At 50.7% G+C, this 26,195-nt stretch overlaps 1 non-coding gene across 1 annotated transcript; it reads left to right on the forward strand.

Moving 5' to 3' along the window:
• Nucleotides 1-26,027: 26,027 nt before the first annotated feature.
• Nucleotides 26,028-26,160, forward strand: LOC115501904. Its single transcript, XR_003964955.1, has one exon. It is a non-coding gene; the product is annotated as a small nucleolar RNA SNORA61 (small nucleolar RNA).
• Nucleotides 26,161-26,195: the final 35 nt, after the last annotated feature.

A 26,195-nucleotide genomic window follows, 5' to 3' on the forward strand; every position in this document is an offset into this window, starting at 1 on the left:
ATGGGAGCTTAAATACCATGGAGGTTTATTTCCCTCTCATAAAAGGGTCTGAGCTGGTGGATGGTCCAGAGGTAGGGCTCTGGTCCTGGCTCTGACCCACAAGGAGCCCAGGCACCTTTTGTCTTGTTACCCCAAGATTGTTGCATTCATCTGTATGCTGGGAGGATGCTCATTCCCCACATCCCCCCCCCCCCATCCACACTCCAGCTCATGGGAATGACAAGAGGAAGTAGAGAGCGAGGACTTTCCTTTTAAAAAGACAATGGTGGGGGCACCTGGGTGGTTCAGTTCGTTGAGGGGCCGACTCTTGAATTCAGCTCAGGTCATGATCCCAGGGTCATGGGATCGAGCCTAGCATGGGGTTCCGCACAGACAGCATGGAACCTTCTTGGGATTCTCTCTCTCCCTCTGCCCTTCTACCCCCGCTCTCTCTCTCTCTCTCTCTCTCTCATAATTAATTAAGCGAGGAAGCTGCACATGTCACTTCGGCTCCTACGCCAGTGGCCAGAATTTGGTCACGTGGTCATTCTTCACCAGGAAGGAGGCCAGGATATGAGGTCCTCACCATGAGGATGTCATCTTTCCCCCCTCACCCCCCGGTTTTAACCCCCCTCTGTGGTGTTCTCCAACCTCCACAGCCAATGCTCTGATTCTCCTGACACCAGGTGGGTGCTGGACAAGTTGACTCAATTCTGATGCGAACCACGTCAGGTTGGCAGGGCTCCCACAGCTGACGGGTCCAGTCTCACAGAACTGCCCCCTACTTCAGACGCCACCAAAAGTCCTGAGCCTCCTGGACTGCTTTTTTTTTTTTTTTTTTTTGGTAATGTTTATTTATTTCTGAGACAATGCGAGCGACAGAGTGCAAGCAGCGGAGGGGCAGACGGAGGGAGACACAGAATCTGAAGCGGGCCCCAGTCTGAGCGGTCAGCCCAGAGCCCGACGCGGGGCTCGAACTCACGAACCGTGAGATCGTGACCTGAGCCGAAGTCGGACGCTTCACTGACTGAGCCACTCAGGCGCCCCGAGCCTCCTGGACTTCTGATTATAAATCTGGGACCCCCACGGCCCTCTCCTCAGGTTTGACAATTTGCTAGAACATCTCAAAGAACTCAGGAACCCACTTGATTGACATTTCCTGGTTTATTATAAAGGAAGTTCTAAAGGATACAAAAGAGCAGCCAAAGAAGGACGTAGAGGAAGGTGTGAAAGGGTCCTGAGTGCAGGAGCCACTGCCCTCTTTGGGGATGGGGGTGGGGCCGGAAGTTCCAGGCTTCCCGGCAAGGCTTGGCGTCTCTGTCGACCAGCCCCCCCCCCCCCGAAGCTATCTAGAGGCCCACTCACCAAGAGGCACCTCATTAAAACAAAAGATACTCCTTTCACCCGGGAAATGCCAAGAGACTTAGGAGCTCTGTCTCAGGAGCTCGGGACGAAGACCAAATATATATTTCTTATTATGCCACAGCCCCCTGTGCTAAGAATCCCCAAATCTTTGTCACCTGCTCCTGTGCTGAGCGCCTGACCCATATGACCCTCTGTCCCAGACGTATCCGTTTGGTTGTCTCCCAGTCATCTAGAACTCCATGTCACCTAGAGAGCAAAAATAATGATTCAGGGGCCCCCGGGGGGCTCAGTCGGTTAAGCGCCTGACTTCCACGCAGGTCATGATCCCGTGGTTCACGGGTTCGAGCCCCGCATCGGGCTCTGAGCTGACAGCTTGGAGCCTGCAGCCTGCTTCGGATTCTCTCTCTCTCTCTCTCTCTCTCTCTGCCCGTCCCCAACCTGCTCTCTCTCTGTCTCTCAAATAAATAAATAAACATTGAAAACAAATAAATAAATAATGAATCAACATTTCTCAAGTGCTGCCATACATGAGCTCAGTCTCCACTGCAGACATAATTAGCCCCATTTGGGGGGAAGATGGAGTTGAAGCACAGAGAGGTCAAATCGGTAGCTGGCCCCTGCCTTAACCCCCAAATCTCCCGGGATCCCCATCGCTTCAGGCAGCGGCCCCGGAAACCACAAATGGCTTGAATGACTCTTCGGAAGTCTGGAGACAGAGCCGTGCAAATCAAAGAATGAGCAGCAGGTCTCGGAACTGGGCGGGGCGGGGGGGGGGGGGAGCCACAGAGGAATTCTTCATAAAGGATTTAACTTTATTCTGTGATATTCCCCTGGAATACGAAGAAGCCAGTTGAAATCACAGCTGATTGAGGGGGCGCCCCCCCCCCCCCCGCTTAATGTTTGTAGAACACATTTTATCCATCTATATAAAGGGTGACATGCCGGATATGCTGGGTTTTGGCCTACGTTTGTCGTTCAACAATATTTTGCAGACCTCCTTCTGGGCCAATAAATATACACCCAACCCTCCTCGCAGCCCCCCCATCCTCCTCACCTGCCCGATTGTTTTCCACAGCACTTACCACTTTCTATCACACTATATAATAACTTATTTATTATGTTTATCGTCTGCCTAGTTGCAACGGGCTGAATGTCTGTGACTCTTCAAGATTCGTATGGGGACAGGCGCCTGGGCGAGGTCATGATCCGAGACTCACGAGATCCGTGAGTTCGAGCACCGCGGCGGGCTCTGTGCTGACAGCTCGGAGCCTGGAGCCTGCTTCGGATTCGGTGTCTCCCTCTCTCTCCGCCCCTCCCCTGCTCGCATGCTGTATCTCTCTCTCTCTCTCTTTCTCAGAAATAAAGAAACTTAAAAATAAATAAATGACATTTTTTAAAAAAGAGAAACAAATATTCGTATGTTGAAATCCTAACCCCCAAGGTGATGCTCTTAGGACGTGGGGCCTTTTGTGGGGGATTAGGTTATGAGGACTCATGAAGGAGAGACCAGAGAGGTCCCTCAGCCCTTCCGCCACATGAGTAACATAACAAGAACAGTCTTCATGAACCAGGAGGGGGTTCTCATTAGACCCTGCACCTACCAGTGTCTTAATCTTGAATTTCCCGGGAACGCCTGGGTGGCTCAGTCAGTTAAGCCAAATTGAGGAAGCCTGGACACGAGACAGCCGGGAATCCAGAACGGGCACTGCGGTGACGAGAGAGATCGCCCGCAGAAACGCTCTGGTTCTGCCTCGAGGGGCGAAAGGGGGGGTCTAACACTCAGAGTAGTGCAGCCCCTGGTTTTCTCTTCTGCCTCTCTCCTGCCCCAGCCCCCACCCCCACCCCTCGCGACAGTTCCATGGCAGTGGCAGTGGTGACAGTGAGCCCACTGACACCTTAACCCCTGAGGGAGGAAAACTTCTCCCTCTGATCAAACAGCTACGGTCCCAAGGGGATAGGGGTGAGCCTGAACCCGGGCACAGTCCCAGGAAGTGTGCAGCAGAGACGGTGACTCAAGCACCCCCCCCCCCCCGTTTTCTCCCTGGAGAACGAAGAAGGGAAGTCCCGGGAAGTGAGAAGCACGAAAGAAATCACACACAGGGCCGAGCAACCTGGCCAAGTTGTTCACGAGCTGAGCTCACCCCCTCAGCTGTACTCCATGGGTCGGGCCCTGAGCAGTAAACCTACGGTTCTTCCAGAAGGCAGGGAGAAACTGTGCTACCAAAAAAAAAAAAAGAAAAGTTTGAAGAAATAATGGCTGAAAACTTCACTTCCCAGATTTGGCAAAAGACCTAAATTTACAGGTCCAAGAACCTCGGCAAACCCAAACAGGACAAATTAAGATCACACTCATACCCCTGAAAGCCAAAGCCAAAAAACTCTTGGAAGCGGCCAAGGAAAAAAAGTTGTTCATCAGGAAACAACTATGCAAACGACCTCGTATGTTTCACCGGAAACTGTGAGACCAGAAGGAAGTGGAATAACATTCTTCCAGTGCTGAGAGAAGCTGTCAACCCAGAATTCCATATCCAGTGAAAATATCTTCCATAATGAAAGTGAGGTTAGGAAAACCTCAGCGAGGGGCGCCTGGCTGGCTCCGTCAGCGGAGTCTGCAACTCTTGATCTTGGGGTTGTGAGTTCGAGCCCCACGTTGGGTGCGGAGGTTACTTAAAAATAAAATCTTTAAGGGGCGCCTGGGTGGCTGTCGGTTGAGCTTCCGACTTCGGCTCAGGTCAAGATCTCGCGGTCCGTGGGTTCAAGCCCCACGTCGGGCTCTGTGCTGACAGCTCGGAGCCTGGAGTCTGCTTCGGATTCTGTGTCTCCCTCTCTCCCGGCCCTGCCCCCTGCTTGCACTCTGTCTCTCTCTCTCTCAAAAATAAACATTAAAAAAAATTTAATTATAAAATAAAATAAAATCTTTATAAAAAAAGAAATTTTCAGTGAAAAAAAGAGCTAAGAGCATTTGCGGCTGGCATATCTACGCTAAAAGAGTTGCTGAAGGAAACTCTTCAGACAGATGTCAAAGACATGGGCATTTTCTCCTAAAGTTAAACTTTAGAACCTTTAGACCCTGTATGACCCAGAAATCCCACTGCAAGGCATTTATCCTAGAGAATACACGTGTCCACACAGAAACCTGTACACGAATGTTTACAGCAGCTCTATTCATAATTGCCCTAAGCTGGAAACAATCCGGATGTCCTTCAACGGGTGACTGAATGAACAAGTCACATTACATTCGTATATTGGGATATTTACTACTTAGCAATTAAGAGGGATGAATTCTTGAGATGCAGGATAAATTCGATTAATGCCAATGGCATTAGGCTGAGTGCACAGGCTGTCTCAAAAGGTCACATACCGTGTAATTCCAGTTATAGGACATTCTCAAAACTATGGTGATAAAGAACAGATCAGGGGCTCCTGGGTGGATCAATCAGTTAAGCCTCCGACTTCGGGTCAGGTCATGATTTCATGGTTCATGAGGTCGAGCCCTGCGTCAGGCTCTGTGCTGACAGCTCGGAGCCTGGAGCCTGCTTCGGATTCTCTGTCTCTGTCTCTCTCTCTCTCTCTGCCCTCCCCTGCTCACTTTCTCTCTCTCTCCCCAAAATAAATAAACATCAAAAAAAAACTTTAAGGGGCGACTGGGTGGCTCAGTCGGTCAAGCGTCCAACTCAATCTCGGCTCAGGTCATGATCTCCTGGTTCATGAGTTCAAGCCCCGCATCAGGCTCTGTGCTGACAGCTCGGAGCCTGGAGCCTGCTTCGGATTCTGCGCCTCCCTCTCTCTCTGCCCCTTCCCCACTCATGCTCTGTCTCTATCTGTCTCTCAAAAATAAATAAATGTTTAAAAAAATTTTTGAAGTCAATTTTACCGTACGTTAATTTTTTAACCACTTTCTTAAAGTTACTATCTCTAAAGAGCTCAACACAGTGCGTGGTAAATAGTAAGCTTTCAAAAAGCATTCAAATAAATTCCTGTCTTTTCGAAGCCGAGGCATCTGCCCGTATAAGGAACACAGGAGAAATGCCGGCTGGGGGCGACTTAAAGACCAGGAGAATATCCCGCTTCACTGGGGTCTGTGCCTTCGTGAGGTCACCCCCTAGGTGGTGTCCCCAGATGATTTTGTGCAGAAGAGAAGCGGCATGAAGATTTATGATCATCAGGTGCAAACAGCTCCCAGGAGGAGGTGAAGTGAGAAGGCACAGACTGTGGGGAGAGGGTCCAGGTGCATTTAGAGAGTGTGGGGTCTTCTAGAAGCTCGGAGTTCAGCTCCAGAGCCAGGCAAATCCTGGTTCAGACTGTGCTCCTTCCGGTCCTACCTCCGTGGCCAAGCTGCCTCATCTCTGAGCCTCGGCTTTGTCATCTGTGAAAAGTAGATCGTAAAACTAGCCATAAAGTGTTATGATGATTTAATATGGTGTCTGTAAGATGTTCGGCACCGTTGCCAGCTCGTTGTAAATGCCCGATAAAATGCTACGTTTTATGGCTATTATTTGCAATAAAGAGATTGGCAGGATACACCCTAAATGTGAACAGAGAGTTATGTTTTGTGGAGGGATTTTTTTTTTTAAGATTTTATTTTTCAGAAAGCTCTACACCCAATGTGGGGCTTGGACGCACAACCCCGAGATCCAAAGTCACATGTTCGTCCGACTGAGCCAGCTGGGGGCCCCTTATTAGGAATTTTTTTTTTATCCTCAACATTTCATTACAAAAAAACTTCAAAGTGGGGCGCTTGAGTGGCTCAGTCGGGTTGGGCGTCCGACTTCGGCTCAGGTCATGATCTCACGGTTTGTGAGTTCGGGCCCCACGTCGGGCCCTGGGCTGACAGCTCGGAGCCTGGAGCCCGCTTCGAATTCTGTGTCTCCCTCCGTCTGCCCCTCCCCTGCTTGCACTCTGTCTCTCGCATTGTCTCAGGGATAAGTAAACATTAAAAAAAATTTTTTTTTTTAAAGAACAAAAAACAAAAGTAAAACAAAAAAATGTCAAAGTTACGGCAAGTTGAAAAGACCGTTCAGGGAATGTTCTTAGTGAGATCCAGGATGCTTTTTCTTTCTTTTTGCTTATCCATAGTTTGTAATTTTCTACAATAGACATATATTGCCTGGATAGTGAAACATAAATACAAGGGAGGGGAAAAGGAAAAAAACAAAAAAACGACAACTGTGAGGGAGAACAGGACCAAAGACAGAGTCCCATGGTTCAAAGTCACTCTCTCCCACCGACAGCCTCTGCTGGGCCATCAACTGTCTTTAGAAACGGCCCCACATCTAATTAGCAATTCTTTCAGCCATTGGGCCATTTCACCCATACATCACCCTCGTGTCCACGGGATGTCAGGAGAAATTTTGGCCAAGCGCCTTGCTGAAGTCCAGACACAAGGAGTCTATAGCACCTCCCCCACCTCCGTCCAAGTAATTCCATTAATGAGGCAAATCAGATCAACCCAGAGTAATCTGTCCTTAGTGGTTTCTGATCATGTCTTCCCCTCCACACACTTGCACACCAAGGGTGGTGGAAAAGGCACGGATTCTGGGGTCAGACCGGTCTAGGTTTGAATCTCGCTTGCATCTCAGCTGGGTGACTTTGGGAAAGTTGCTTGACCTCTCTGAACCTCGATGCACAAAGGCAATAACAAAGCCCGTGTCACAGGCTTCTTTTGATACATAAAAAAATTGGATACACCTGTCTCCCTCCCCATCCAAACTGTGGTCTCAAGGCCAAGGCCTGGGCTTCCTATCTCTGCACCCCTCCCCCAGTGCCCAGCAGAGAGGGGGACCCTCACCCCAGCCCCTGACACCCAATACCCCCTCCACTCCTCTCTCTACATCTCTGCCCCCTGAGTCTCCCCCTCCCTCTCCAGAGCTCTCGCCAATTCCCTTTCCACGCACCGTCCTCTCCTCCCTCACCCAGAACCTCTGGCATCTCCCTGTCTCCCCCTTACCTCCCTCGCCCAGCCCAGTGACAGGCTTCACCCCTACTCCATTCCACGTCCCCTGTGCAGCCCGTGGCCTGCTCCGTGGCCCTCGGTGGAGTGGTAAAGTGCTGTCGACTCATTTGCTCAATCACTTGTTAGCAGCTTCATTAGTTCTGAGGGCTCCGTGGAAAGCCATTAGTGTGACTCAGTCTGTGTCATCCATGAGGGGAGCGGGGAGGAGACAGCAGAGCCAGGGGAAAACAGAAAACAACGCACCATCCGCCCTCCTGGCGCCTCTCGGGGAGACCGAGGCCCAGGCCAGCTGCACGGAAACTAGGGTTCCGGGGGCCTCTCCTTGACACCCCCTTGCACCTTATGAGACGCAGGGGCTGCTGTCCCCAGCCGGGAGGACCCTGGCCTGAAGCCCGTTCTAGGCCAGCTGCCCCGGCCACAGGCACCACAGACCCGCCCAAACTTCGTATGAAGGGACATCTTTCTGGGGAAGAGCAACCACGGCTCCCATCAATATTTAAAGCCCCCCACCCTCCCCGAGGTCACCCCCACTCCTGCTCTGTGGCTGGGCGCCCCCCCAAAAGCATAGCCCTCAACACCCTGCATTGAAAGGGCAGAGGTGTTTGCCCATCTGACGCCTGGATTGTGGGCACCTCGCCTACAGTGCCCTTGACTTACTTCTCTCCATCGTGGCGTCCAGCCCAGTGCCAGGCTGGGAAGAGCCTCAGTAAATGTGTGTTGGACAGAGACATGAATGAGTCTCCATTTCATAGACAAAGATATGGGACACAAAGAGGTAAAGTGACTTGCCTTCCCTGACGTCACCCAATCTTAACCAGCTGGGCCTGATCAAGGGCTTGATGAGGAGATCACCACATGCTCATATACACTACTCTATGTCTACGGTGTGAACGGTGCCCGAGATCCGATGCTCTTGTGCAGTGCACAACCTGTATGCTAGTACTTGGTGGCTTTGCTCTCAGGCAGGAGTCGGGCAAAAACAGAAGCTTTAGCCAAGGTTCTGGCCAAAGCAGGAGTACTAAGGGAACAAAACAGATTTGGGCATGTGGCAGAAACACGTGGACAGTCTTTCAAGCTAATGAGATGTCAGTAAGGCGTATGCCTGAGGCTGGGCCAAGCTAGATTCTGTGCTCAACTGGGCATCTGGGCTCAACACCTAGGACCAGTCTGTTCAGTAGGCTTCCCTGGTCTGGGGGCAGCTGCTCATTTTGACCTAGATAAGACGGTTTGTCCCTCAGACAACCTTGGGCACAGGGTGAACTAAGAAGGAGAAGAATGGTGGTGGCACCGAGTGTGGCTTCCAGCATCCTGCTGAGGTCCTGAAAGCAGCTGAGAGTGGAAAACAGGGAGCCAAGGAGGGTTTAGGGGGCAGAGCTACAGCCCTGGGATGAAGGAGGCAGAGAGAGGGCGTGGTCACCTTCCAGGGGCTCTCCCAGGGAGGCCCCTCCCCAACTTAGCCCCCAGCTCTGGAGGCTGATCAGTGTAGCACAGACCCAGCCCTGCCAGGACACATACAGCCAGAGGCCACTGGCTTTTGGGACCCCACGGGTCTGGGTGCCTGGCCCCCAAGGAGACGAAGGTGAGACCTGATAGCGAGGGGTGGATTAATCCCAGGGGCCTGGCTGGAGGCGACACTGCTGGGTGTGAGGGTTGTTACTCCGCGAGGGGTGGGGGGTGTTCATACATCAGGGGAAGAGTCCTTCAGATGCCCATCTGCACCCACTGCCCACCCTCCCATGCAAGCACGCACCCAGTTCTAGCCCTCGGGGACCTAGATGCTGCAGAGGGACACCCGCGTGCCGGTCCACCCACTCCACACCCTTCCCACCCCTCACCCCACACCCCACACCCTGCCGGCCGCTGGCTGACCTCCTCGACGGTCGCACGCGCGCCCCACCCTCCCCGGGGGTCCTGCGCAGGCTGCCAGCCCGAGGCGAGCGGCAGGTGTTTGCACAGCTAAGTGGCGTCTGTGTACAGAGCCGGAAAGCTGCCGCGCAGCGCTTATCTCCCGCAAACACATTATCTCCCGCAACAACATCAGCGCGCCGTGCCGTGCCGGAACCCCTCGCCCCGCCGCGCTCATCCGGCCAGCGCTGATAAGGACCGGAGGGAGCAGAGGGCACCCCCCACTTCCCGGCACCCCGCCGCCTCCAATCGGCCCGCGGATCCGGAAAGATGATGGGGTCACAGGAGGGCCCCGACCCGGGGAGGCTGGAGCCTCCCCAGCGCCCTGCGTCGCTGCTGCCCTGCTCCCACCCATCAGCCCTCGTCCCTCCTCTCCCAGGGCCTCGGCTACCAGCCCTGTCTGCCCTGAGCCACTTTCCCCTTGTGGCAGCGACGACACAGCCAGGGACCCATGTCTTGACCTGGATTCCCAATGGGTGGGAGCAGGAGACTCGTCAGGAATTACAGTAGTAGGAGGAGGTATGTAATTTGATCGAGGCTTAACTGGGCCGCAGGGCTGCCTGAGAAGCATTACAAGCATCAGATTTCATTTCCCCAACAATTCAGGGAAGTAGGTACTGTTATTATTCCCATTTTGCAGAGGTGGCAACTTACTTAGGTTCGAAACCTTAGCATATGGATTTGAACCTGGCACCCTCTGAACCCAGAGCCTACCCTGGCCTCCTCCTCCTAAGAGACCAGCGAGTTAGTCCGGCCTCCGTGGTTAACTGAGTTCACCGAGGAAGACGCCGAGGCACATCGGGGGAGGCAGCTGGCATCTGGATGTCAGGCACACAGTCGGGGCGCTGAGGTCACTGAAATTGATCGCCTAAGTCTAGACCGGCGACCTGGCCAGATCGTTAAATCTCGATTTTGCTCTTAATTAAATCCAGTCTGGTTGCATGAGGCGGTGGTTCTGGGCATGACTTTGTTACTCTTCCAAACTTGTACGAAAGTGCTTATATGACTTTCATAGTGAAAAAGGAAAAAGCCCTCCTAAATACAAAACAAATAAAATAAATATTTTAAAAACTGTGTACGTGGGACTACGTTAATATGGAACACTTTTCTATCTAATAAAAAAACGAAGTGAAAAGGCAGGCTTTGAAATTAAGAGAATGTATTTACAACATATAAAACTAAAGAAGCATTAATTAAGATCTGGAATATATGAAGAGTACCTACAAATCAATAACAAAATGACCGAGACCCCCGTTTTAAAAAGCGAGCAAAGGTGGGGCACCTGGGTGGCTCAGTCAGTTGAGTGTCTGACTCTGGGTTTCCGTTCAGGTTATGATCTGACGGTTTGAGGGATGGAGACCCGCATCGGGCTCTGGGCTGACAGTGCAGAGCCTGCTTGGGATTCTCTCTCTCTCTCTCTCTCTCTCTCTCTGCCCATCCTCTGCTCAGGTGCTTGCACGCTTTCTCTCTCTCTCTCAAAATAAATAAATAAACTTCAAAAATAGTGAGCAAGGACAATAACCAAGTCACCAAAAAATGTGAAAAATATTGATTCTATTTCACTATTAATCAAAGGAGTACATATTAAAAGAAAGAGATACTTTTTTTCCTATTAAAAAATTGGGGGCAAAGATTTTTTTTCAATGATAATACCCAGTGCTGCCCAGGCTATGACCAGCCCCTTTGCAAACACTAGAGATGAGACCTGCAGGAGAATTTTCAGAATGCTGGCTTAGGGTAATGGGTGGCTACCTTTTATCCAGGTTTCCATTTCTGTGAAGGTAACAGTAGATATATCCAGAGGTTAAGTACAAGGATACTCAGCACAGCGGTAATTAACAAAACACACACAAAAAGGGAAACACAAAATTCCCAAATGTCCAACAATGGGTAAACTATGACACGTATGAAAGATGTACTATGTTAATGGAGCCGTTAAAAATCACAGTTTTGAAAATTGTTGAACGACATGGAAATATTTAGGACATATGCTTACAGGTGAAAAAAGCTGAGTACAAAAAAAAAAAAAAATTGTAGCGGCACCTGGGTGGCTCAGGCAGTTGAACATCCGACTCTTGCTTTTGGTTCAGGTCATGATCCCAGGGTCATGGGATCGAGCCCCTGGCTGGCTCCAAGCTGAACATGGAGACTGCTTGGGATTCTCTTCCTGTCTCCTTCTCTCCCTCTACCCCACTCACACACACACACACACACACTCTCTCTCTCTCTCTCAAAATAAAAACTTTAAAAAATTGTATAGGGGTGCATGGCTGGCTCAGTCAGAAGAGCATCCGACTCTTGATCTTGGGGATTGTGAGTTCCAGCCCCATGTTGTGTGTAGAGATTATTTAAATCAATTTTTTTTTTTTAATTTAAAAAAAATTTTTTTTTTCAACGTTTATTTATTTTTGGGACAGAGAGAGACAGAGAATGAACGGGGGAGGGGCAGAGAGAGAGGGAGACACAGAATCGGAAACAGGCTCCAGGCTCTGAGCCATCAGCCCAGAGCCCGACGCGGGGCTCGAACTCACGGACCGCGAGATCGTGACCTGGCTGAAGTCGGACGCTTAACCGACTGCGCCACCCAGGCGCCCCTTAAATCAATTTTTTAAAAAAATTAAAAAAAATAGTACATACAGAAAGGCTCCAAGTCCCTCTCTCTCTCTTTCTCATATATATATATACATATATATGTATATATATATACACACACATACATATATATACATATATACACATATGTGTATACATACATATACGTGTACACGTATATGTGTATATACATATACGTGTATATATACACGTATATGTGTATACACATATACACATACACATATACGTGTATATACATATATACACGTATATGTGTATATACATATATACACAAACACATATACGTGCATATATACATATATGTATATATACATGTATGTGGGTGTATATATATATATATATATATATATATATATATATGCCTATACATGGAAGGAAATCCCTCAGAGATATTCTATACATAAAAATGTCAAGGATAGTTGTCTCTTGGGATGGAACTACAGGTGATTTTTTCTTTATATTTTTACGGAATTTTTATAGTTTGCAATGGATATTACTTTCATAATCAGAAAAGTTGTAACTGAGAAAATTACAAACAAAAGAAATAAGAACACACAAAATGTATAATCCATCAAACATTGTTCTCTTTGTTTTCTCGGCACCCTAGCCCGGGGCCAGGGAATCGTACTTTTGAAGTTTACTCTGGGGGAGGAAGACCCCACTTCCTCCTCCCAGGGCCCCAGACTTCCTGAAAGCTGCCCCAGGCTGGTCACCTCCCCGCCCCCCCCCCCCCCCCCCCCCCGCAGGGACTTCTACCCTGGCCCACGGGTGTCTCACCCGAACCCCACCTGCTGCCATCCCCTTCTTTCCTGCCTGCCTTCTGCATGGCGGGAATTTGTCCTGTCCCCCAGCTCCCTGTCCCCTCTCCCTCCATCTTGTCAGCCCAGGACTATAACTTAATGTCTTCCACTGACACCTTCCTACCCTAGTCCCAAAGCCCGGCCCCCTCCCCCTCCCCCCTGCAGCCTCTAGCCAGGAATGAGACGGGAGGAAGGACCAGAGCCCAGAAGGGCTGTGGTCTCAGCAAGGAAAGCGCCTGCGCCAGGCTCAGTGCCTGGGAGGAGCAGAGACTCAAGATTGGCCAGGATTGGGCAACACGGTGGGCCCTTGGCCCATAAAGGGAGGTGAGCGCCCAGGTCTTTTTCTCCTGAAGACATATGCCCAAGTGTCTGTCCCAGAGGGATGGCATTTGGGGTGTCTGAGGAGGAGGCTAGGTGCCCCCATTGCTCCCGTGGTTCTCCCCGGGTTTCTTGCAGTCCAAAGGGAAGAGTCATTTGAGGACTGTGGCCCCAGACAGGCCTAAAGTGGAATCTCAAGTCTATAGCCCACTGATTTTGCCTCTCTGAGCCTCAGTTTTCTCACCTGTAAATGGGAATAAGAATAATACCCTTGCAAGGTCATTGTAAGGAGCACAGAAAATGGAGCAGAAACACAGAGGAGGTGGCCATGAACCCGACCCACGGCTGTTACGCCTGCCCCAGCACTCGGAACCGTGTGCCACTGTCAAGGGAGCCTGCGCGCCCCTGCCCCTCCATCCGGTGCCCCGCTCGCAGGTGGATGCACTGTCGTGCCCAGCCACCACAAACTGGCTTTCGAATCCCAGCTCCGCGTGTCTGCTGCAAGCTAGGCACACTGCTAAGCATTTTACATTTACTCCCCATGGCCATCCCATAAGGTCTGCGTTGTCAGCTCCCTGTTACTGATAAGGAAACTGAAGCTCAGAGAGGTTAAGCAACTTGCCCCAGGTCCCACAGCAGGTAAACGGATACCAGGGCGGAAGCTCAGGCCAGTCTGGCCCCAGGCCCAAGCTCTTTCCTCTGTCTCAGGCCGTCCTCCTGGAGCCAGATGCCCGCACATTCCTCGAGCCTCTGTGTCCACGCCTGTGGGGGTCAGCACAGATGTAGGTGACTGTGGTCCTGAAGCCATGTCTCTATTACCAATATGCCCAGACCGTGCAGAGCTCTCCCCGCCTCCACCCTTATTAATTGCACCAGGAGCCACCCCAGGAAATCAGGCCTCCCTCCCTGCAACCCCTGCTGCTCTGTGGCTTAATTACTTCTCCTCCTGGCTGTAATGAACGTCTCTGAGCCCCTGAGACAGGAAACTTCATCAGGAACAGCCGCCTCCATGATTCAGCCCTGCCTCCCCCAGCCCTGTCCCTTTGGACCCAGACAGCGGCCCAGCCTCTGCCCCATCTCCGACCTAGTCCCAGCTTCAGCTACAGAGGGCATCTGGGGGTGGGAGGCTCCTTCCGGCCTTCAGCCTCCCTGCCCCCGCCCATGGAATGCAGGCCCTAAAACCAGACCACAAGGGGTCTGCCCCAGACTGGGGGCGGGGGTCCAGATCCTCAGTCCCTCATCCAGCAATCTGCCCAGAGGCATTGGAGCAGACAGCTCAGAATGGCAGCTCCTCCTGGTTTTCTGCACACCCACACCCACGGGGGGCAGCACAGAGAGGTCATTCTTTCCTCTTATTCATTCACCCCACATTCCAGGAGCACCTATTCTGTGCCAGTCCCTGCCCCAGGCACCGGGAACACGACAGGGAGCAAGGCAGACAAGATGTGTGCCTTCTAGGAACCTATGGTCCAGCCAGAACAAAGCCCAAAACAAGGGAACAAGCAGATAAATAAAACTACTCTTGGGGCGCCTGGGTGGCGCAGTCGGTTAAGCGTCCGACTTCAGCCAGGTCACGATCTCGCGGTCCGTGAGTTCGAGCCCCGCGTCGGGCTCTGGGCTGATGGCTCGGAGCCTGGAGCCTGTTTCCGATTCTGTGTCTCCCTCTCTCTCTGCCCCTCCCCCGTTCATGCTCTGTCTCTCTCTGTCCCAAAAATAAATAAACGTTGAAAAAAAAAATTAAAAAAAAAAAAAAAACTACTCTTGACTCTTGAACGACATGGGTTTGAACTATACGATCCACTTACTTGCGGGCCTTTTCAATAAATACAGTACAGCATTGTAAATGTATTTTACATTTCTTCTTTATGATTTTCTTTTTTTAATAATTTTTCTTCTTTATGTATTTACATCTCTTCTTTATGATTTTCTTTTTTTAATAATTTTTTTCATTTTTTAAAGTTGCTTTATTTTGAAAGAGAGAGAGAGAGAGAGGGAGAAAGAGAATGAGTGAGGGAAGGGCAGAGAGAGGAGAGAGAGAATCCCAAGCAGGCTCTGCGCTGTCCGTGCAGAGCCCCTTGTGGGGCTCGATCCCATGAACAGTGAGATCATAACCTGAGGCAGAATCAGGTCTCAGACGTTTAACCAACTGAGCCACTCTGGCGTCCCAATAACATTTTCTTTTCTCCAGCTTACTTTATTGTAAGAACACAATATAGTGTGATTATAACACACAAAATATGTGTAATCGACTGTTTATGTTATCCATAAGGCTTCCGGTCAACAGTGGGCTATTAGTAGTTAAGTTTTGGGGGAGTCAAAAATCATACATAGATTTTTGACTGTGCAGGGGGTTGACATCCCTAACACCCGCGTCGTTCCAGAGTCAACTGTATTTTTTTTAAGTGACTTTTTAAAACATTTTTTTTAAGTTTATTTTGAGAGAGACAGAGACAGTGCAAGTGGGGGATGGGCAGAGAGAGAGAGGGAGGGAGAGAATCCCCAGCAGGCTTCACGTTGTCAGCGCAGATCCCGACTCGGGGCTCCAACTCACAAACCATGAGATCGTGACCTGAGCTGAAACCAAGAGTCAGACCCGGAAGCAACTGAGCCACCCACATATCCCAGGGGTCAACTGTATTTATAGGGAGGGGAGAAAAGTGGGAGCTGAGATGGAGTGATAGCTTGAGTAGCAGGGATGGGCAGAGAGAGAGATGCCACATTCACTTCCAGCCCATCCTGTTCAATCCCTACATCAGAAGTCCTCCAGCCGTCTTCCCTACATCCTTCGTACTTCAAGGCCAACCCGTGGTCTTACTGGATTATCACCTCCAATCCCCCAGGGCTTCGGCTACATACCCACCCTACCTATCCCCTCAAACAACCAGAGGGAAAAGAGACCGTCCTCGGTGTGGGAGCCTGAGCCACCATGTCAGGAAAGAGGACAGCAGAATGAACACAGTATTCCCTGCAGCCACCCAACATCCCCTTTCGGTCTCTCCACCCTCCCACTGGGGTCCCCAATCCCCCCACCCCCTGCCCATTACTGAAGTAATTTCCAGGCAGACTCAAGAGTTACACGTAAAAGTAAATTGAACCATAGAAAATCGGGAAGAAAGAACAACCAGACCTCTCGAGGGAAGAGAGCTTTGTGAGTATAAAGAAAGCACCGGACGAAGTCACAGAGAAAGGTCACCAACCTTGCCCACAGAAGCGTTAAACGCATGTGTGTGTCATAAACACGTGACTGAAATTACGCACGAACCGCGTCTCTTTGCCGAGCTCACTTCTCACCCGTCCTAGATCCAGCCGGCAGGGAACTTTCCCTCACCTGGCCCCCACCCTTCACCTTACCCAGTGTGGATTGGCTGTTGCCCCCGAATGTTCCCGGCCCCCCGCTGCTCCATGTTCTATCAAAGCACAGATGAAACTGTGTTGTGAGTGTTGGTTTCTATTTCGATCCTCGTGGTCCGTGGGCACCTGGACATCTTATTGATTTTATAATCTCCATGCCCAGCACACAGAAATACTTTACAGAGTAGAACTAAGTTTTTTACTGAATATCTGTTATATTTTCTCCTTCCCTAGGTTTTTTTTTTTTTTTTTTGTAGCAAAAGACACATAACAGACATCAGAAAAATACACATAATGCAAAATTTACCACCTTAATTTTTGGAGGAAACGCCGGCCTGTTTCCATAGCAGCTACACCGCTTCACATTCCCGCCAACAGCGCACAGGGATTCCAATTTGTCCGCATCCTCACGACACTTGTTATTTTCTGGTGTTTTTGTCAGTAGCCATCCTAACATGTGTGAGGTGGCGCCTTGCTGTCGTTTTGATGTGCATTTCCCAACCAGTCGTTTTTATTTTTATTTATTTTCAAATATGAAATTTATTGTCAAATTGGTTTCCATACAACACCCAGTGCTCTTCCCAACAGGTGCCCTCCTCGATACCCATCACCCACCCTCTCCTCCCTCCCACCCCCCATCAACCCTCAGTTTGTTCTGAGTTTTTAAGAGTCTCTTATGTTTTGGCTCCCTCCCTCTCTAACCTCTTCCCCGCCCCGCCCCCCCCATGATCTTCTGGTAAGTTTCTCAGGATCTACATAAGAATGAAAACACATGGTATCCGTCTTTCTCTGTATGACTTATTTCACTTAGCATAATGCTCTCCAGTTCCATCCACGTTGCCCAACCAGTCGTTTTTAAATGAAAGAGCCAACATACTAAAAAAAAAAAAAAAAAAAAAAAAATCCATATGGCAGATATGAGGAGTTGATATCTTTTTTTAAGTTTATTTATTTATTTTTGAGAGAGAGCATGAGCAAGGGAGGGGCAGAGAGAGAGAAAGGGAGAGAGAGAGAATCCCAAGCAGGCTCCACGCTCTGTGCGGAGCCCGACTCAGGGCTTGATCCCACGACCGTGAGATCATGACCTGAGGCAGAATCAGGACTCAGACATTTAACCAACTGAGCCACCCAGGCGCCCCAGAAAAGGCTAATGCTTTATATGTTAAGTGACTATACAGATCTCGAAGGAAAACATTAGGGTCCCCAAAAGATAAATGGATATGAACAGACAAAGGTAACATTGAACAAATGGCATCCCTGGTAACCCGAAAAGACAAAACGGAATAGCGTGCTTTACCTGGTAAGATTTCAAGACTTAAAAATAAATAAAATTGGGGCACCTGGGTGGCTCAGTCGGTTGGGTGTCTGACTCTTGCTCATTCATGCTCACGCACAATGAGTGGGCATTGGTATGACCCCTTTTGAAAAGCAACTTCCAAAAATTCAAGAGCATTCAAAGTACATGGGGGCGCCTGGGTGGTTCAGTCGGTTGAGCGTCCGACTTCAGCTCAGGTCATGTTCTCACGGTTCGTGAGTTTGAGCCCCACATGGGGCTCACTGCTATCAGCCCAGAGCCCGCTTTGGATCCTCTGTCCCCCTCTCTTTCGGCCCCTCCTCGGCTCACTCTCTCTAAAAAATGAAGACACGTTTAAAAAAAAGAAAAAGTATTTACACACTTTAACCTAGGAATTCAGTTTCTGGCCACTTACTGAAAGAGACTTCTTTCAGCAATAGAAGCACAAAAATGTGTACCTCAGTTTATCACAGGGAAAACTTGGAAGCATCGTAAATATCTAACAACAGCACGTTCAATATTAAATTTTAATAGATTCCTATAGTGTTAACATCACGCAGTTGCCCAAAAGATGATTATGAATTATATGAGATGAGAGGCTGTCTTGGATTCTAAGTGGGAAAAGCAGGATACAAAATGTTACCTGCAAAATAAGCTCTCGGCCCGGAAAAAAAATAAATAAGGCTAGTAAGCGTATGTACAAATATACAGCAGAGCATGCAACTCTTGATCTTGGTGTTGTGAGGTGGCCCTGTGGACGCCTCCCTCTAGGACTTCCAGTCTCCCCACCTGTGAGACCATACATTTCTGCTATTTCAAGTCACCCGGGCTGTGGTTCTTCGTGAGGGCAAGCCTCAGAAACTAATACAGGACCTACTATGAAAAATGTGTCTGGGGGCGACTGGGTGGCTCAGTCGGTTGAGCGTCCGACTTCGGCTCAGGTCATGATCTCGCGGTCCGTGAGTTCGAGCCCCGCGTTGGGCTCTGTGCTGACCGCTCAGAGCCTGGAGCCTGTTTCGGATTCTGTGTCTCCCTCTCTCTCTGACCCTCCCCCGTTCATGCTCAAACCCACAAACCGAGAGATCATGACCTGAGCCAAAGTAGGCTGCTTAACCGACTGAGCTACCCAGGCGCCCCCTAAATTACTTTTATGATGAAAAAAAAAGAAGTGTTTGGTTTGTTTGTTTGTTTGCTCTTAAGTATACCCTAAACACGTAACCACCAGCTCCTCTTCCAGCCCCACCCTCAGGCCTCGGGTCTCTGCCTGGGGTCCCCCACCTCCGCCCCACCCCTGAACTTGCAGGAGCCCAACTGAGGTCGGGCCACTCTGCTCCTCCAAGCCCTGGTCGCCTCAAGCCGCACCCACACCACTGGCCTCCCTTCCCTGGGCTTTTCCCTTCCGTGCCCTGGCCTGGCCCTGCCACGCTAGCGGGCTCAGGAACGCTGGTACTTTCCCTGGGGTTTCTCAGTCCCACAGGCAAAGACCAGCGAGTCACCGGTGAATGGAAGGGAAGCCAGCTTTCTCCCCACAGAGAACAGGAAACAAAAGATCCCTGCAGTGGGAGGGACCGTCTTGCTCTAAGCAAGCCCGAGGCCACTCTGTGAGGCTGGGACTCCAACGCATGGGGTCTGACCCCAGATGAAGGCAAGGGGGCCCGAGCCCTGCCCCCGGATTCACTCGCCCAGCACCCTGCCCGGTCCATACTGGGAGAGCCCTTCATGTGTCCCGACTGAGGACGGCTGAGCCCCTTCTTCCCACCTTTGCTCCCAGTGAAACCTCCCACTCCTCTCAATGCCTTTACCCCTGACTCTCCCTTTGGCTGCACCCTCAATCGCCCACCCTCCCCTACCCTCCCCACCTCCCCTACCCTCCCTACCCTCCCCACCTCCCTTGCCCTCCCGGGCAAGTGCCCACCCCGGGCTGGTGGTCTTCAAGCAGGAGGGTTGGGGTTTCCAGATGCGATGCGAGAGCGACGCGTGAAGATGGGGTGGCTCTGGAAGGGTGTTGGCTGGGATGGGGGCAGCCAGAACCCGGAGGGAGGGGCGGCAAGCCTGGGCACCAGGGGACCAAAAGTCAACACCCCCCCCTTCCCCCCGCCCAACCCGCTGCCCAGGGCGGGTTTTCACTCGCCCCCTCGAGCAGAGCGAATCGCTGTAACTTCAGAAGGAGCGCACCTCGTGCCTCCAGGCCGGGCCGACACTGCCCTCTCGTGGCAAGAGTGTGTAATTACAATCTGCGGGCGCACGACGGAACCCGCGTCCTTATCCGCTGAGGACAGGTGGGGTACCGCCCAGAGTTCCCTGAGTCCAGGAGGCTGGCTGTTCAACTCCAGGACAGTTTCCTAAGCCCTGATACCCCACAATCGCTGCCTACACGTTAACTTCACCTTGGGACATGCGTATATTAAGATGAGCCATATGAAACGTCCATTTGCTGACTTCTGGCATATAAAAACACAAAAATATACAAAAGTCACACATGAACTCTGCCCCACACCTCACCCTTCACACATGCTAAACCCTCAAACACACACACACACACACACACACACACACACACACACACACACGAGCGCCTCTACACATTCCTCTTTCCTCTGGGGGAGACACACATGGGTATCCCTCCAGAGCTCTCATCCGCGGGCCAGAAAGTACCACCCAGGACTACTGCCTCACCCACGAGCCCCACACAACACCCAACCCCCACAAAGCCGTAACCACGTCACCCCTGAGTCTAGCTCCTCCCCAGCGTCTTCAACTCTTCCTTGGCCTCAAACTCACCAGGGACATCCCCATATTGAATGCCACCTCTCTTGACCTCTAGGGGCCAGCCCACATCTCTGCTCCAATACTTTTCAGATTTTAATGCCCAAAGAATCCCCTGGGGATCTCATTAAAATGCAGATGCTAATTCAGTAAGCCCAGAGAGGGCCCCAGATTCCTCATTTCCAACCAGCTCCCAGGTGATGCCGTGAACCATACTTTGAATAACGAGGTTCTGTTTCTTTCTCCAGCCACAATTCCCCCAGGATTTCCTATGGGCTCAGCCCAGGCCCCTCTCCAACCACTTGCTCCCTGGCTTTCCCACCCTATGTCCCCTTCCCATCCCACTGAAATGGAAAAGTCACGCGTGAGTGAAGCCAATAGCCTTTTCTCAGGGTTTGAAGCATCTGTGCCCCTTCCTTCTTGAAACATCTCCCCCTGTGGATTCTGGGTGATTTCTGGCGGGCCCCCGTCTACCTCTCCATGTGTTCTCCCCTTTCTACAGCCCCTCTCTGGCAGCTCCTGGCCACACTCAGGGCTTCATTCATCACCTGCTCCAGGGCCTCACCAGCCCTGACCTCTCTCCTGAGCTCCAAGATCCTTTTCCACTCGTCTGCTAGGAAGCTCCACTTGTGCCCTGAAAGCACTTGACCTCCACTTGTCTAAAATCCACTCCTAGGATCTCTGTAATAATGGTAACACCTACTTCATGGTGTTAGTGTGGGAATTAAATTACGTGAATATGTATCATGGGCTTAGAATAGCACCTGAGGAAGGGTTTGCCATTATTACCTTCAAGACAGTAGCCTTTTCTAAATACCCCCAACCCCCAGAGATGCTAAATTGTAGGAAGACTTCCTATCATAGGGTTATCATAGGGTATGGACAAATTCTCCCCCCGCCCCTGCTTTGTGTGTGTGTGTGTGCGTGTGTGTGTGTGTGTGTGTGTGCGTGTGTGTGTTCTGTCACCTCAGAGGTCTCGACGCTAACGGGTCTGCAGGTCTGCAATAACTCCCTCACACTGCTGATGGTTTCCTCCTTTTAGCAACCCCCCAGAGCAGCAGCCAGAAAGAGAGGCAGAGAATAGGGAGTCCCCTGCTGGACAAGAGGCTCACGGCACACTTGGAATTGAAACACTCATAAATTATGTATTTGTGGAGTATTTACCATTTCACACATTTGTGCCTTGAAGGCAAACTACTCATGGAAGAAGCAAACTAGCTTTTACTGAGTGTTTACGTGTCAGGCTGGTAACTTGCGCATATGGGAATTCACCGAACTTTTTTTTTTCATCCGTCTCATCATACATAGGAGTCAAGAGATAGTATAATGAATCCCCTGTGCCCGCTGTCCAGTTTCAACAGATATCAACTTCTGACTCATAGCCAGCCCCGTTGTACCTGTTCCCCTACCCTGCCTTCTCCCCTCCAAGGGTATTTTCAAGCAAATGCGAGACATGTTACCATTTCATCTATAAATATTCAGTATGCACGCTAAAATCCTTGGAGTAGTTTAAAAAAAACATAACACACAATCATAGCACACCTAAAAATTAATAGCTCAAATATCCTATGTGCAAAAAATTTTTCCAATTGTCGAATTTTTTACAGCTTGTTTCAGTCAGAATCCAAACATGGATTAAAAGAGACTTTTTTTTTTTAAGTTATTTATTTTGAGAGAGAGAGAGAGAGCCGATGTGCATGAGCAGAGGAGGGGCAGAGAGAGAGGGAGAAAGAGAAAATCCCAAGCAGGCCCTGCACTGTCAATGCAGAGCCCCAATGCGGGGCTCAAACCCACACACCATGAGATCATGACCTGAGCCCAAATCAAGAGTCAGATGCTTATGGGGCGCCTGGGTGGCGCAGTCGGTTAAGCGTCCGACTTCAGCCAGGTCACGATCTCGCGGTCCGGGAGTTCGAGCCCCGCGTCAGGCTCTGGGCTGATGGCTCAGAGCCTGGAGCCTGTTTCCGATTCTGTGTCTCCCTCTCTCTCTGCCCCTCCCCCGTTCATGCTCTGTCTCTCTCTGTCCCAAAAATAAATAAACATTGAAAAAAAAAAAATTAAAAAAAAAAAAAAAAAAAAAAAGAGTCAGATGCTTATCCAAATGAGCAACCCGGGTGCCCGGAGACTTTCAAAAACATCTTTTTGGGGCACCCAGCTGGCTCAGTCTGTAGAGCATACAACCCTCCATCTCAGAGTCGTGAGTTCAAGCCCCACGTTGGGTTTAGAAATTACTTCATTGAAAAAAACACATCTTTTCATCCAATTCCACCTTTCCTACTCTTATAATTTACTGGTTGAAGAAACCAGGGCGTTTGTGTCCCACAGGGGGGGATTTTGCTGACTGTATGCCCACAGAGAACTTTTCGTCTTCACTACTACGTGAAGAGACTAAGCTTTGTTCTCTTCCCCCCTTTTACAGGTGACAAAAGGGAGGCTCAGAGAAGTCAAATGCCTTGCCCAAACCTTTGCAGCCAAGGAAGTGGCAGATTCCAGCCTCCTGAGCCAGGGCAAAGTGGGACTACATCTTCAGAGCGCCCCGTTCACTACCTGACGCATAGCGCATGCTCACAAGACTGCGGCTGGTGCAGAAGGCCTTCATACATTCCCACTGGGCTCGGCCCCCTCACAGATGGAGAGCCACCTTGGGGCCACCTGGGCAGTCCTGGGGCCAGTCCCATGACACAGACTCCACAGAGCCAGGTCTCCCTTTCCACAGGCCCCCACCTCTTTTTTTCTGCCTTCTGCTCATTCATTCATTCGTTCGTTCGTTCCATAAACGTCTACTGGACAGTTCTCCCGCGCCAGGCACCATTGAGGCCCGTGAACGAATACGGCTCTGTGCCTCTGCACGTGGGTGGATGGATGTGCTCTCAGGAAGGGTGTCTGTTTCTACCTCTGTATGGTGTGTGTGTGTGTGTGTGTGTGTGTACAAAAGTCTGTACATTCATGTCCCAGATCTGAGTGTCCCTGTAGCTGTCCATGACGACAGCTGGGTGTTGTGCTCAAGGCTGAGTGCCCCCCGCTGAGGGGAAGTATCCGGAGGGGTCGGAAGATTGTGTCTGTTCCCCAGCATCTCCAGGACCCAGGGCCTGGTGAGGGAAGACCGGAGCCCAATTCCGGGCATGGTGACAACATTTTTTGCCTTGAAAAACGAAACAAGGGCCTGCTTCAGAGGGGAACAAAGAAAATTTGAGCTGCGGGGAGCACCTGGATGGCTCAGTCGGTTGAGCGTCTGACTTTGGCTTGGGTCATGATCTCACGGTCTGTGAGTTCGAGCCCCGTGTCCGGCTCTGTGCTGATGGCTCGGAGCCTGGAGCCTGCTTCGGATTCTGTGGCTCCCTCTCTCTCTGCCCCTCCCCTGCTCATGCTCTGTCTCTCTCTCTCTCTCTGTCAAAAATAAATAAACATTAAAAAAAAAAAAAACGTAAAGAAAATTCGAGCTGGAACCCCAGACCGACAGTGATCCTGCAGGCCTTCTATTCAGAGCGGTAGGGTCAGGTAGGGGTGTTGACTTCATACACCCACATTCATCCCCCCCACAAAGCAGGGTCAGTTTTCCAACCAGAGGCTGGCCTTACCCCAGGGAGAGGCAGTGGGGACACAGTGGCCCCAGGGTCATTGGGCCTGGAGTTAATCATCTACCCAGGGTATCCCTAGGCCCATTGGCTGCCTGGGGACACGGCCCTCTGGGCTAACACCCAAAGCAGTGGGAAGCAGCTCCCCAGCCAGGGTCTGCCCCACTAGCCCAGGGGCAATGGGGTTGATGCTGTTGGCTACTGAAATGAGTGATCCCCAGTCTGAGGAGGGAGACAATCATCCCTGCCCTCAGGGGAGCCCCAGTCTGAAGGGAGAAACTCATCCTTGCCCTCACATAGGCCCTGAGTTGGCAGGAGGCAGGCCTCAGCTGCAGCGCGGCAGGGAGGGGGGGACCTGGAAGGGGAGTACATTTGGGAGCAGAGGAATGAAGAGAGGCCAGGGCTCAGGCGGAGAGACCCAGCCAGCGTAGCAGAGGTGGGAGAAACAGAGAAGGAGGAATCCTGTGCGGGATGGGGCCAGGGAGGGTGGGAGCTCAGATGAGGGGCTTGGAAAATGATTAGGTCCCCTGGAGCTAGGACCACCTCTTCTGATGGATTCTGGGAAGTGTAGGAAAGTAGGGAGTGGGCAGCAGTAAAGTGGGAAGAGAAAGAAGGCCCCAGAGGTGACCCCACAGTAGGGGGTACAGACTCTCCATGCTTCACTGTCTAATGAAACCCGGAATTTCCAAGTAGAAAAATGGAAAAGTCAGTGGAAGAGGTCACAAGTTCAACTCTGACCCCTCTGCCAGGAGTCTCCTGCCTGGGACAGTGCATGCATGTGCTGGCCGTGCACACGTGTTGGTGCGTGCATGAGGGTGTTGGCAGGAGATCCCGGGAAGGGTGTGCTCACCCAGCATCCTCCGGGATACTCAGGAGAGAAGCAGCTCAGGCCACAACTCGCCATTCAGGCAGCGCCCCGAGAGTCCTGACTCCCGGCACCGGGAGCGTAGAGCTGAGTAGAAGGAAGGGAAGAGCAGTGGTGAGAACTCAGGATGACTAGCCTCTGGCCATGACACTAACAGCTGGGTGACCTTGGTCAAGTCACTGCTCCTCTACAGTTGGTGTCCTACTCTACAACAGCAGAGAGTGGGACTCCAGTGTACCTGAATGCAGGATGTGTCCAACTGATAGCGTACCCCGAGCTTTCTCGGGCAGCGGTGGATACAATATCAAGTAACATGAATCATACTCTGTGAAAGTTTTCGCTGTCCTTTTCAATTCTTAAGAGCATGGATCTGGAGCAGACCTGCTTTGTTTGAAAGAGCAGCTCCACTGCTAATGAGCTGAATGACCTTGACCCTCACATATTTCTGTGCCTTGGATTTCCTCATCTATAAAATGGGCATTATAATACCCATCCTGGAGTCACTGTGAGGACTACATATGAAGCGCTTTGCCCAGTGCCTACCATTCTACATGTGTTGGCTGTTTTTTGACCCAGGAGAAAGTCTCTCAGGGGCCCAGGGGACCTCGGGCACCTGCCAGCCTTCTGTGTTACCAGCAGAGCAGGAAACACTATCCAGCTAGAATTTAATAATATTTTATTCTGGCTTTATTCTTTTTTTTTTTAACGTTTTATTTATTTTTGAGACAGGGAGAGACAGAGCATGAACAGGGGAGGGTCAGAGAGAGGGAGACACAGAATCCGAAACAGGCTCCAGGCTCTGAGCTGTCAGCACAGAGCCCGACGCGGGGCTCGAACCCACGGACTGCGAGATCATGACCTGAGCCGAAGTTGGCCGCCCTACCGACTGAGCCACCCAGGCGCCCCAATTCTGGCTTTATTCTTAAGGCTTTCTTCTGTTTAGAGCAAGTGATACTGGCCTTCTAGTTACAATTTCGATAGGGATAAATTTTAAACTTGAAAACTTTAATACTAAGGGTGCCTGGGTGGCTCAGTTAAGCATTGGACTCTTGGTTTGGGCTCAGGTCATGATCTCGTGGGTTCAGGGGTTCCAGCCCCAAGTAGAGCTCCACGCTGGCAATGTGGAGCCTGCTTAGGATTCTCTCTCTCTCCAACACCCCCTTTCAAAATAAATAAATAAACTTTTAGATAGATAGATAGATAGATAGATAGATAAAAACTATATTACTAATAAGGATGATTTACCCTCCGGTTCCCTTTCCCATCAAATCTGAACACTGGTTTTGGTGGTCATAAGAGGAGGAAGAGAAACACTGAAGCTGGCCTCACAGTGCTTATGGTCTGGTATATAACCCATGGGCTAGTTTCAAACAAGGTAAAAAAAAAAAAAAAATAGGGCTGGCTGAGTCGG

This window comes from Lynx canadensis, chromosome E1 (assembly GCF_007474595.2).
Source record: "Lynx canadensis isolate LIC74 chromosome E1, mLynCan4.pri.v2, whole genome shotgun sequence".
In the NCBI taxonomy this organism is placed as follows: domain Eukaryota; kingdom Metazoa; phylum Chordata; class Mammalia; order Carnivora; family Felidae; genus Lynx; species Lynx canadensis.